We start from the raw sequence: 12038 nt of genomic DNA, 5'->3' as shown, positions 1-12038 counted from the left end.
GCTCTGGCAGCTTTCATGGCTGGGATCAGTTCTTTCCTCTTCTGGCGCACAGCTTCAGGATAGTCCTCGTTGAGGAAGATGTACGTTCCTCTCAAGTTCTTGGCTCTTCCCAGAACACCTACCTTGTCTTTGAACCTCAGGAACTTGACCACTATCGGCCTGGGCCTATTACCTGGGCCGGTGGTGGGTTTTCCAGTCCTGTGGGCGCGCTCCACCTCAATCTTCCTGTGGTCTATCTTCAATTTCTCAGAGATCATTTCACTCACTTTGTCATCAGACTCCATCCAAGTCTCATGTGGAGATTCTGCAATTCCGTCCACAACCATGTTGTTTCGCCTTGATTGTCCCTCGAGATAAATTAGATTATCTGTTATTGCTATCATGGATTCACACACAGAACTGGTGTCCTCTCTCAATGACTTCCAGATTGCTGTCATCTTGCCGTTTTCTTGTTTCAACTCGTCGAGCTGACCCTGGGAGAACTGCAAACTGTTCTTCAGGTCCTGGACCTCTCTGGTCAGGTCATCCATTCTTTTATTCTTAGAATCCACGAGTATTTGGACAAAACATTTGAAACAATTTTCTTGTTGTTGTAACAGCTGCTTATAGGTCTCTTTTTGTTAATTTAAAAGATCCTTCACGTGTGAAAGAGAGACACCACTGGCACTGTCCTCAACGCTACTCCCGCTGGCTTTGGTCTTTGTCATGGTAGCTAGCAACGTATGTTAGGCTGTTACTCCTCACAGTTCCAGACAGGGCAGGTCACGGGAAAAATTTAAAACAACAAACAGCAGGGATCTAGACAGCCACAAACCCGGGACAATCCGCGGTCCCAGCCACAATGGCTAACCGCGTCGCGGGCTGCGTTCAAGAACACCTCGCTAGCTTGATGTCTAGCTAGCTAGCAGCTAGGCTAGCTGCGATGCCAAATAGCTCCCCAGACCCATCCTTGGTCGGCAGGATCACTGGAAAGATACAAGCAGTCCCAGAAACGGATGCCAACTGTGTCGCGGGATCCAACATAAGAAGCTAGGTAGCTACCAAGAACTTTCCAATATACTTTTAAACAACTAACCTTCCAAACAAACAAAACCGAGCTCTTCCTCGTTCCGCGTACAACGGAATCACCCAATGGCTTCTCTTCCTATATACACTACATGACCAAAAGTATGTGAACACCTGCTCGTCAAACATCTCATTCCAATATCATGGGTATTAATATGGAGATGGTCCCCCCTTTGCTGCTATAACAGCCTCCACTCTTCTGGGAAGGCTTTTCACTAGATGTTGGAACATTGCTGCGGGTACTTGCTTCCATTCATTAGGCCTGGCTTGCAGTCGGCGTTCCAATTCATCCCAAAGGTATTCAATGTGGTTGAGGTCAGAGCTCTGTGCAGGCCAGTTTAGTTCTTCCACACCGATCTCGACAAACCATTTCTGTATGGACCTCGCTTTGTGTACCGGGGCATTGGCATGCTGAAACAGGAAAGGGCCTTCCCCCAAACTGTTGCCACAAATTTGGAAGCACAGAATCGTCTAGAATATCATTGTATGCTGTAGCGTTAAGATTTCCCTTCACTGGAACTAAGGAGCCTAACCCGAATCATTATTCCATTATTCCTCTTACACCAAACTTTACAGTTGCCACTATGCATTGGGACAGGTAGCGTTCTCCTGACGTCCTCCAAACTCAGATTCGTCCGTCGAACTGCCAGATGGTGAAGTGTGATTCATCACGCCAGAGAACGCGTTTCCACTGCTCCAGAGTCCAATGGCTGCGAGCTTTACACCACTCCAGCCGACGCTTGGCATTGCGCTTGGTGATCTTAGCCTTGTAAGATTAAGTTCCCGATGAACAGTCTCGACGTTCCAGAGGTAGTTTGGAAGTCGGTAGTTAGTGTTGCAACCAAGGACATACGTGCTACGCACTTCAGCACTCGGTGGTCCCGTTCTGTGGTCCCGTTCTGTTGAGCTTGTGTGGCCTACCACTTCGCGGCTGAGCTGTTGTTGCTCCTATATTTTTACACTTCACAATAACAGCACTTACAGTTGACCGGGGAAGCTCTAGCAGGGCAGAAATTCGATGAACTGACTTGATGGAAAGGTGGCATCCTATGACGGTGCCACGTTGTAAATCCGAAGCTCTTCAGTAAGGCCATTCTACAGTCAATGTTCGTCTATGGAGATTGCATGGCTGTGTGCTCAACTTTATATCACCTGTCAGCAACGGGTGTGGCTGAATGGGACACCCCATTAATTTGAAGGGGTGTCCACACAGAAACATCACCATGAATTATAGGTGGTAGCCTGAGGGTCTGTCTTTTTCCCGTGAGGATAAGCATCTCAAGGAAGTGTCATCTGTAGTGTGTTTGCTCCCTGGTTACTTTAAGTGCTCTTAAATTTTCTTTCTTAAAAGCCAAAAGAAGGACATCCATTTCTTTTTCTTTAAAAAAAAATATATTTTCCCATTTGGAATGACTATTACTATGAGAGATTTAGCTGTCATAATGCAAATTCGGTTGTAACATATACGCTTGGAGTCAGGAAGCAGGTGAAGAAGGTGAGTTTAATAATAAGAAAGGCAGATAAACAAAGACAGGAGAAGCGTACTGAATGTGACCAAAACCAATACTGCCTCATGACTGAGGCTACTGAGGGCTAAATAAAGGAAGAGTAATCAAGATGATGATGAGGTCCAGGTGTGCTTAACGATGGGGAGCGGGAGTATTGGAATAATGATGATTGCCAGGACCGGTGCTTAGTAGACCAGTGACGTTGAGCGCCAAAGCGGGGGAGCGGGAGTAGGCGTGACAGATATAAGCGTTTGTAGGCCAATTTTGAATATGTAGAATAACTACATTAACCATAATGATAATTGACTGGACATTCTGAATTACCATGGCAACTATGTATCACAATAGTAGTTAATTTCTATGGTGAGGGGCCTTCTATGGCAAGCCAGAAACTTTAAGCAACAGAATGATTTTACTGTGCCCGGTTGCACACCGACATTTATGGTCAATTTATGGTCAATTATTTACATGGCCCCAGTTGCATTTGCAAACAAATAATTTTTCTGTCCGAAATCAATAATATGCCTATGTAAACAGGGTAACAGTGCAATCAACAGTCAGCAAAATAACCGTAGACAGGGAGTTGACAAGGGATTAATAGGCATGCATAAATTGTATTTATATGGTTGCAGTCCTCAAAGATGGAATTGCATTGAATCAAATGAATCTGATCTAATGATTTACCGTTTCGCTAGTGTAAGTTTAATGCAGCATCTCTCGTATAAGGGGAAACAATGACGTTTATACTTCTGAATATGACAATCAATCAAAAACAATCCTACCACTACCTGCTTTTTAACATGCATGGGTGGACAGGACTAAAACCTGTCTGTAATAGTTGTACCTTGTGGGCAGACTGACATTGACTTATGGAGACATTAAATATTGAAATTGTCGTTTCCACGTCAGTTTGGATTTTCTCCTCCGTTAGTCTCGGGCTGAACTTCCTATCCTGAACTTCCTGGGGAGATTGAAGGGGTCACAGCACAGCACATCAGTACAGTGTTGAGAATAACTGCCCACCCCTTTCTCATGCATGTAGGCTAGCTAGGCAGCCAGTCACCCACAAGAAAGTCAACCTTTTAGCTGTTAAACACTATCTATGCTCATAGAAATATATAGCTACGCTAGTGATTGTGGTCAATCTGTGGTCAGCTTTGAGGACAAGGGTGAATAATGGGAAGATCTCAGTTCACCGAGGTGATAAGTGTTGATACTGTATGTGGATGCTAAGAACCAGTTTCTCTATTGAGTGCTCTTGCTGTAAGCATTCCTCAATGCTTCATGACTCGACTGTATGGAGCTCAATAATCAGACCTTACCAAGCAGGGGAACATACCCCCTCCCCAATCTATCTCAACATGCAGCATTTGGCTTGTGATTAATTTCCAGAGTCTTTCAACTCTGGCCAATTATTTAGAAATGGCACAGAGAGGTATCATTGATATGGAACCTTGTGATTGGATTTCTTGTATTTCCAGTTTCAAGACATTATCAAAGGCAATATTGATGTTTTGTATTTGATTCTCCTGTCCCTTATTAAAAACAAAATGGCTGCTGTTCTGGAGTTTCTGGAAACCCAATTTGCCGTGGCTAAAGATACACTCCATTGCCTACGTAGCAGCCGCTTCTCTGGTGAAGCATACGAACTTCATGTTGTACACAAAGGACATGTTCTAACTACTGCATTCTATGCCTCGGTAGGATATTAAGCCAAAGCGTGATTTCATGTTCTTTGTTCAGGAGGGGAGTTAGGCTACATGCCCGAAAACATCATCAACATGTTCATACAAACTCGTAGATTGTTTGTTGCCCCAATGCAAAACTCAAGTGTGGAGTTACATGCAGCTATCTAGGTAGCATATCAAACACAAGCAAGATTAATATTCTGTTTTATTTATCATTGCAAACAGTGCCTTCAGAAAGTGTTCAAACCCCTTGATTTATTCTACATTGCAGCCTGAATTAAAAATGGACAATACCCAATAATGACATCATAATACATGTTAACATGTTTTTAGAAATGTGTGCACATTTATTGAAAATGAAATACATACAGTTGAAGTTAGAAGTTTACATACACTTAGGTTGGAGTCATTAAAACTCGTTTTTCAACCACTCCACAAATTTCTTCTTAATTAACAAACTATAGTTTTGGCAAGTCGGTTAGGACATCTACTTTGTGCATGACACAAGTCATTTTCCCAACAATTGTTTACGGACAGATTATTTCACTGTATCACAATTCCAGTGGGTCAGAAGTTTACATACACGAAGTTGACTGTGCCTTTAAACAGCTTGGAAAATTCCAGAAAATGATGTCATTGCTTTAGAAGCTTCTGATAGGCTAATTGACATCATTTGAGTCAATTGGAGGTTTACCTGTGGATGTATTTCAAGGCCTACCTTCAAACTCAGTGCCTCTTCGCTTGACATCATTGGAAAATCAAAAGAAATCAGCTAAGACATCAGAAAGAATTGTAGACCACAAGTCTGGTTCATCCTTGGGAGCAATTTCCAAACGCCTGAAGGTACCACGTTCATCTTTACAAACAATAATATGCAAGTATAAACACCATGGGACCACGCAGCTGTCATACCGCTCAGGAAGGAGACGCGTTCTGTCTCCTAGAGATGAACGTACTTTGGTGAGAAGTGCAAATCAAACCCAGAACAACAGCAAAGGACCTTGTGAAGATGCTGGAGGAAACAAGTACAAAAGTATCTATATCCACAGTAAAATGAGTCCTATATCGACATAACCTGAAAGGCCACTCAGCAAGGAAGAAGCCACTGCTCCAATACCGCCATAAAAAAGCCAGACTACGGTTTGCAACTGCACATGGGGACAAAGATCGTATTTTTTGGGAGAAATGTCCTCTGGTCTGATGAAACAAAAATATAACTCTTTGGCCATAATGACCATCGTTATGTTTGGAGGAAAAAGGGGGAGGCTTGCAAGCCGAAGAACACCATCCCAACCGTCAAACACAGGGGTGGCAGCATCATGTTGTGGGGGTGCTTTGCTGCAGGAGGGACTGGTGCACTTCACAAAATAGGTGGCATCATGAGGCAGGAAAATTGTGGATATATTGAATCAATATCTCAAGACATCAGTCAGGAAGTTAAAGCTTGGTCGCAAATGGGTCTTCCAAATGGACAATGACACCAAGCATACTTCCAAAGTTGTGGCAAAATGGCTTAAGGACAACAAAGTCAAGGTATTGGAGTGGCCATCGCAAAGCCCTGACCTCAATTCCATAGAAAATTTGTGGGCAGAACTGAAAAAGTGTGTGCGAGCAAGGAGGCCTACAAACCTGCCTCAGTTACACCAGCTCTGTCAGGAGGAACAGGCCAAAATTCACCCAACTTATTGTGGGAAGCTACCCAAAACGTTTGACCCAAGTTAAATAATTTAAAGGCAATGCTACCAAGTACTAATTGAGTGTATGTAAACTTCTGACCCACTGGGAATGTGATGAATGAAATAAAAGCTGAAATAAATAATTCTCACTACTATTATTCTGATATTTCACATTCTTAAAATAAAGTGGTGATCCTAACCTACCTAAGACAGGGAATTTTTACTAGGATTAAATGTCAGGAATTGTGAAAAACTGAGTTTAAATGTATTTAGCTAAGGTGTATGTAAACTTCCGGCTTCAACTGTAACTATCTAATTTACATAAGTATTCACAGCCCTGAGTCAGCAGAACCACCTTTGGCAGCTGTTACAGCTGTGAGTCTTTCTGTGTAGGTCTCTAAGAGCTTTACATACCTGGATTGTACAATATTCACACATTATTATTTAAAAACAATCTTCAAGCTCTGCCTAGTTGGTTGTTGATCACTTCTTGACAGCCATTTTCAAGTCTTGCCATATATTTTCAAGCCGATTTAAGTCATAACTGTAACTAGGCCACTCAGGAACATTCAATGTTGTCTTAGTAAGCAACTCCTGTTTATATTTGGCTTTGTGTTTTATATTATTGCCCTGCTGAAAGGTGAATTTGTCTCCCAGTGTCTGTTGGAAAGCAGACTGTACCAGCTTTTCCTCTAGGATTTTGCCTGTGCTTAGCTCTATTCCGTTTATTTTCATCCTAAAAAACTCCTTAGTCCCTTGCCGATGTCAAGCATACACATAACATGATGCAGCCAGCACCATGCTTGAAAATATGAAGAGTGGTACTCAGTGAGTTGTTATGTTGGATTTGCCCCCCAAAAATAACGCTTTGTATTCAGGCCATAAAGTTTATTTCTTTGCCACATTTTCTGCAGTTTTACTTTAGTGCCTTTTTTGCGAGCAGGATGCATTTTTGGGAATATTTTTTGAATAATTGAATCCATTTTAAATTCAGGTTGTAACACAACAAAATTTGCAAAAGGTCAAGGGGTATGAATACTTTCTGAAGGCATTGTAAGTAGTAGTTATTTTTCAGCAACTCTGGCTAGTGGCTACGATACGGCAGCAACTACACAGATTAGCCTACCTACATCATCACACAAAACGCAGGTTGTTTTTGCTCCTATTCAATGTGTAGGGACTGCGCCCTGCTTGTGCAACTACAGTATCCCTTACAAAAGACAAAGAATGTTGAAGCCTTCATAATGGCCTTGAATGTTCGTTCAGATCACTGCAGGGTTTTTATTTCAGCTGTTCAGAAATATGAGGCTGTAATGCTCATTTGAGTGGTAAGGCTGAAGCAAACCGACTGCAGACGAAAGTCAAGGTCTGCAGTCAGGGGAGGTGCATCTGCGACAGGCGAAAGTCGGACACTGATGTGGTTTTCCAACAGCAAGGCTCACTGCAACATGGCAGTGTTGCCATTGTTTATAAACGTTTTTCTTTGTAATGTCTCCAACCCCCATATCACACACTTACAAACTGAAATCATATGTGTGTTCATTGTACAATCAATTGGTGAGAGAGCCTCAAATATCACATTCATTTGTAAACTCAGCAAAAAACGAAACGTCCCTTTTTCAGGACCCTGTATTTCAAAGATAATTCGTAAAAATCCAAATAACTTCACAGATCTTCATTGTAAATGGTTTAAACACTGTTTCCCATGCTTGTTCAATGAACCATAAACAATTAATTAACATGCACCTGTGAAATGGTCGTTTAGACACTATAAGCTTACAGACGGTAGGCAATATGAAAACTTAGGACACTAAAGAGGCCTTTCTACTGACTCTGAAAAAGAACAAAAGAAAGATGCCCAGGGTCCCTGCTCATCTGCGTGAACTTGCCTTAGGCATGCTGCAAGGAGGCATGAGAACTGCAGATGTGGCCAGGGCAATAAATTGCTATGTCCATACTGTGAGTCGCCTAAGACAGCGCTACAGGGAGACAGGACGGACAGCTGATCGTCCTCGCAGTGGCAGACCACGTGTAACAACACCTGCACAGGATCGGTACATCTGAACATCACACCTGTGGGACAGGTACAGAATGGCAACAACAACTGCCTGAGTTACACCAGGAACGCACAATCCCTCCATCAGTGCTCAGACTGTCTGCAATAGGCTGAGAGAGGCTGGACTGTGGGCTGGTAGGCCTGTTGTAAGGCAGGTCCTCAGCAGACATCACCGGCAACAACGTCGCCTCTGGGCACAAACCCACCATTGTTGGACCAGACAGGACTGGCAAAAAGTGCTCTTCAGTGACAAGTCGCGGTTTTGTCTCACCAGGAGTGATGGTAGGATTCGCATTTATCGTCAGAGGAATGAGCGTTACACGGAGGCCTGTACTCTGGAGCGGGATCGATTTGGAGGTGGAGGGTCTGTCATGGTCTGGGCATCATTGGACTGAGCTTGTTGTCATTGCAGGCAATCGGGGAAGACAGGGAAGACATCCTCCTCCCTCATGTGGTACCCTTCCTGCAGGCTCATCCTGACATGACCCTCCAGCATGACAATGCCACCAGCCACACTGCTCTTTCTGTGCGTGATTTCCTGCAAGACAGGAATGTCAGTGTTCTGCCATGGCCAGCGAAGAGCCCGGATCTCAATCCCATTGAGCACGTCTGGGACCTGTTGGATCGGAGGGTGAGGGTTAGGGCCATTCCCCCCAGAAATGGCCGGGAACTTGCTGGTGCCTTGGTGGAAGAGTGGGATAACATCTCACAGTAAGAACTGGCAAATCTGATGCAGTCCATGAGGAGTATAACCTGTCTGCAGTACTTAATTCAGCTGGTGGCCACACCAGATACTGACTGTTACTTTTGATTTTGACCCTTTGTTCAGGGACACATTATTCCATTTCTGTTAGTCACATGTCTGTGGAATTTGTTCAGTTTATGTCTCAGTTGTTGAATCTTGTTATGTTCATTCAAATATTTACACATGTTAAGTTTGCTTTAAATAAACGCAGTTGACAGTGAGAGGACGTTTCTTTTTTTGCTGAGTTTATATATCTACTGTATACATTGAATCACTGAAAAGTTGGTTCCTGTTTTAGTCATGTCACATTCGTAGGGGTCAAACAAAAACACCCTAATGATTAGTTGACAAAAGAACATCCCACAATGCAGGCGATGGCTGCAGGATGAAGTTGGTGAAGATCATCTGCAGAAACTTGCAGTCGATTACAGTCAAAACTTCATGTACTTTCACATAAGTTCATACAGTCAACATTTATTTTCTTAATTTTTTTACTTTTTACCCCTTTTTCTCCCCAATTGGTAGTTACAATCTTGTCCCATCGCGGCATTTCCCGTATGGACTCGGGAGAGGCAAAGGTCGAGAGTCATGCGTCCTCTGAAACACAAGCCGCACTGCTTCTTGACACACTGCTCGCTTAACCCGGAAGCCAGCTGCACCAATTTGTCGGAGGAAACACCATACAGCTGGCGCCCGATGTCAGCGTGCATGCGCCCGGCCCACCACAAGGAGTCGCTAGAGCGCGATGGGACAAGGACATTCCGGCCGGCCAAACCCTCCCCTAACCCGGACGACGCTGGGCCAATTGGGTGGGTGATGAGAGAAACGTGAAGAGGGGGTGAGTGTGCACAGTAGCTACTTAGAAAAAATATGTGCGTAAAATAACACGCACTCAGAACGTGATCCATAGCTTTGAGAAAGAGGTTTCCAGAATGGCGGGGTCGGGGTGAAAACCTATTACAAATGCATGAGCTATGTTAGTCGGCATTTGTATATGACGGACTGCTTTTCAGGGTTAGAATAATCGATGTAGGAGTTTCAATGTTGAGAGGTTTTGTTAACCCCTTCCCCCCATTGGTTTTATTGATATTTCCTGAAGTGCAAATAGATATGTATTTTTTTTTATTCCCACCCTCCTGGAAATCTGACATTTTAGGAAAAATGAAACGAGTGAAAAGAGTAGCAATAAAAATGAATTGTATCATACATTTTCTTAGGGGAGAAATTTCAGACCCTCGATGAACATATCAGGGTAAATATGCAGTAGTTCTGGTTTACTCTGAATACAGTATAACCTGTCTGTCATCCAACAAATAAATTGGGAATTAAATTGGCTTTTCACGTTAGACCGGTGAACAGGCATTTGGAGTTGAGGAGTCATGTCCGCGTCCTGAGTTCTGGGATTGAGTTTGATTCTATAGGAGCCTCTCGTCTAATTTGCCCGGTCATTCCATTTCAAGATTGAAAATGTCTCAATCCTATTACCAAGTAATAACTCCCTGACAGTTGATTATTTTTGGGCTAAAAATGCAGAGGAAATGTTTGCTGATGCATTTGAAAGTGAGTTGAGAAAGCTTTGAAGACATTTTTTTTTTTTAATGGGTTGAAATGTTGAGATTGCTTATGGCAATAAAGATGGGATGTGCTGACCTTGTCATTTACATGATGGTCATTTAAGAAGAGTCGGGATTACCTTACCTTAATGTAATTTCCCAATATACCTCAGTAGTAGTCTACTTGATTTGAAGTCACTTGGAGGACTTTATAGCTAAAGTACAAGGCTATTTTTATTGAAATGTATGTTTCATCTATGGAACTGGGCAATGTTTTTATATATGCATAGTCACTTTAACCATACCTACATGTACATACTACCTCAATTAGCCCGACTAACTGGTGCCTGTATATAGCCTCGCTACTGTTATAGCCTCACTACTGTATATAGCCTCTCTACTGTTATTTTTCACTGCCTTTTTACTGTTATTTCTTTACTTATCTATTGTTCACCGAATACCTAATTTTTACTTAAAAATTGCACTGTTGGTTAGGGCCTGTAAGTAAGCATTTCACTGTAATACCTGTTGTATTTGGCGCACGTGACAAATAAACTTTGATTTGTTCATCATGAATCAATCTGCCAAATCAAGTCTGTCCTCAGAGCGACATTGCAGGCCTCCTCATTCATACTTATGGCAGCAGAGTTTGGCTACAGCCACTATCCCACCAGTATCAGTTGTTAGAATCTTTCACTCACTGCAATAATCCCTAGGACAAGTAAGAGTTCTCAGAGACCCAGAGAGCATACAGCTATGATGATTTATGGGCCCCTGAGCAATCAGGTACTGTTGATATCCATCCTCAGTCATGCAAGTGCCATGTCAATGAAGATTCCTTGATTCCTCCTCACGCTCTGATTCTGCACACATCTCTAACACTGGCACTTCCTCTGCTGTAAACTGTTGTCACAGATGACACATTTGATGTTTGGAACTTGTCTTTTTGAGCGGATATTAGAGTTGCACTATTCAGAAATCGCTTCGCCATTTCCTGGTTGCTAAAACTCTAATAGTTTGCCTAATTTCAGTTTATGTGACAAAATTAGTTAATATAGTGTATAGAGTCATTGTACCATTTAAACCGCTGTGAAATATATTTTCCATACCCACAAATATTGTTGGTTCAGCTGTTTGAAGCTGGTGCACAAAACCGAAAGTAAAAGAGGTAAAAACAAAACTTAACGGGAAGCATAGAAATAGCGCGCATAGAACAGATCCACTGCGTCTTAGACTTGCTTTCAAGTAGAATTATAGATCTATAACTCACATTTCTATGTGGATTTTGTCAGGTCGCCCAAAAAGTTACATATTGCCACTTTAAGCTTTCCGTTGGCTCCTGATGTGTGTTGAATAATCAGATCTCTTGCTGTCTCATTGAAAAACATGCACGGAGAGGATGTTTTATAGAGGTGTCTGATTTAGCAATAAGGCACCTCGGGGGTTTGTGATATATGGCCAATCAACATTCAGGGCTCGAACCTTCCAGTTCATAATTTAAACTATAAACCTGCCAGCTGTAATCCTGGACATTAACCCTGTCACCTTGTCAATCTGAGCAAAGTCCTTGATGAGCTCAGAGAGAGAAGGTAAACAAGAGCTGCGCTCCAATTAGGGTTAGTTACAGATCTACAAAGTAGGGCAATGTAGAGCCTTTCGCTTTGAATACTATTTTAAACCACCTCCCAACAGCACCCAGGGGTCAGGTGTTTCATGCAATTGGGCACAGTTGCATGAAACTAGCTAC

The sequence above is a fragment of the Salvelinus namaycush genome, chromosome 4 (assembly GCF_016432855.1).
Source record: "Salvelinus namaycush isolate Seneca chromosome 4, SaNama_1.0, whole genome shotgun sequence".
In the NCBI taxonomy this organism is placed as follows: Eukaryota; Metazoa; Chordata; class Actinopteri; order Salmoniformes; family Salmonidae; genus Salvelinus; species Salvelinus namaycush.
Note: the sequence above shows the minus strand (reverse complement) of the source record.